Source organism: Micromys minutus (genome assembly GCF_963924665.1).
Source record: "Micromys minutus genome assembly, chromosome: 16".
NCBI lineage: Eukaryota > Metazoa > Chordata > Mammalia > Rodentia > Muridae > Micromys > Micromys minutus.
Window position 1 is genome coordinate 18,098,390 of NC_137985.1, and position 2,223 is coordinate 18,100,612.

At 45.6% G+C, this 2,223-nt stretch overlaps 1 pseudogene across 1 annotated transcript; it reads right to left on the minus strand.

Moving 5' to 3' along the window:
• Positions 1-417: 417 nt before the first annotated feature.
• LOC308430910 (sorting nexin-6-like) lies at positions 418-1,639 on the minus strand (annotated as a pseudogene). The gene has a single exon. The product of its transcript is annotated as a sorting nexin-6-like (transcript).
• Positions 1,640-2,223: the final 584 nt, after the last annotated feature.

Below are 2,223 nucleotides of genomic sequence, written 5' to 3' on the forward strand. Positions count from 1 at the left end.
TTCATTAATTCAAAGTAAGTCTCATTAAGACGCTTTACACAGATACATGAAAGACCCAAGGGAACAGGATGCTTAAACACAATTCCGAAAGGCAACCTTTATCTTGTGTGAACAATGTACTTTGAGAATGTTTAAACTGGACAAGAATTCGTAGGTAAAGGAAGCCTACAGCCATAGAATCTCCACATACAAAACAAACAGTTAAGACACGCTACTGAAAGAGAGGGTGGAATGTTGGGCTTCTTGGAAGATGGAGTTTGAGGTGGCAGGTCGCTGCCCTGTGGCTGGTGAGTCGTCTGGTTCCACGGTCTCTCAGAGGAGCTGCTGCAGCGGCCCACCCACTGTTTCTGTTGTTCCCAGTGAACTTAGATGCCAGAGGTCATCAGGCAAAACAACCAGATTTGAAGGCAGCCCTTTTCAACAGAAGGTGGAGTGGAGCCCATGTGCCACCATTAACACCGCAAGGCAGTTGTGCAGTAGCTGCTGGTAGTAGTTTAACCCTTTGCATGCTTCAGCTCCAGTCCCACAAGTTCACTGGTTTTTCCTGAAAGCAGCAACTCTGCTGGTCTTTGACTCTATCAGTTCTGGTTTTGCAGATTCGGATATTTTTTCAGACTTCTGACAGCACAACTGTTGGGAAGTTCCAGCCTGTAGAACATCTTTGCTTTTCACTCTTGCCTTATCCATTGCTTTATTGGCATTTTCATAGTCCACCAGCGACCTAGACCGTCTATAGAGGAGGTCCTTAGCTGCTTGAGACTCCTGCAAGTAGTACTTTAATAGGTCAGAAAGCTCAAGGTCCTTGTCAGCAGACACCCTAGCTTCTATTTTTCTTGTTTTTATCAAACAGTTCTGAAACCTTGAGGGAAAACTTGCATATATCTGTAGAGTGCTGAGTTCCTAAAGCATATAATGAAGACCCAGTTCTCTGGTAATCAGCACTTTTGTGAGATCTTGTCATTCTGTCGGATTCAGCAGACACATCCTCAACTCGGTTGCGATATTCTAAAAGGAATGTTCGTTCATGCTCAAAGAAGTCCTGAAGCAGTCACTCCATCCGCAGACTTAACCATGTTTTTAAAGAAATCCTCGAGTTTTTCTTTTTTCCTCAAACACTCAAATCTTGATTCTATTCCAAGAAGATGCAGAAATTAACATCTTTTCTGAAAATGGGATGTGCTGCAACCCGACACAGGACGCCTCATGCATCGCAACTGTCTTCTTGAAGATTGCCAGATATTCAGCTTCCAGTTCCTGTTTCATCCATGCGAACCCTTCGTCACGGACCCTCCCCTTCTCCAAGCTTCTGCAGTTTTTCCCGTGAAGCACCAACCCCGGGTCTTGGTGGTGCTGGTGGGTGGGACAATGTAACCTGCACAGTCCTCATTTTCAACAAAGGAGTCATGAAGCCAGACAGATTCCTCACGTTGTCGAATGACTGAAAAGTCATTTTGCTTAAAATTTGGCAATGAACTAACTCTTTGTGTGAACAGTGAATTTGACTTTATCCCTTTCACTAAAAGCGTCTGAAACGTCCACTTGTAGAGCAGTGTCACTTTGGAGATCTACATGCATTGCTTTAAGTTCTCGGTCTTCCTCCGTGAAGAAGTCGGGGGCCGTCATCCAGGCTTTCCATCATCACAGACGCACAATTGAGGTCTTGAACCGAGCCGGCCGCTCGGGTCTTAGTAATGAAAAGTAGGTGTTTTCTGAGGGGCTGTTGACCTAAACGCCTCAGGTGAGCTGAGAAACTTGAGACAGGAAAGTTGACGTGCTGATAACATCTAAACACAGGCGCTGGGAACAGACCGGCCCTCCTCTGTATTTACAACTTTGAGACTGCAAGCAAACAGATCTGCAGATAGGATCGTCCAGCCCGAACTTGCTCTTGCTGTCCTATAAAAACCCCCAGGCTCCCAATTGTCCCGACTGTTGGCCTTCATTGTTCTGGCTAGAGGACAATTCACTTCTGTGGGAGTCGGCCTCTTACTTTCATGTCCTCTCCATCGATCCTGATCTAAAACTTTTAGCTAGTTTGAGATGAACAAAATCAAGTTCAGAGTGCCTGAAAGACAACAGCATCTACAGCAGAGCTAATAGGACCACACTCCTTAGTGACCGGGAAAGGTGTCCTGGTGCCCATGAATGGAAGTCTAGTTCTCAGAGGCAGCTGGAAGCCAGTGATAGGCCATATAGAGCCAGTCCTTTTACAAAAAAAGGAGA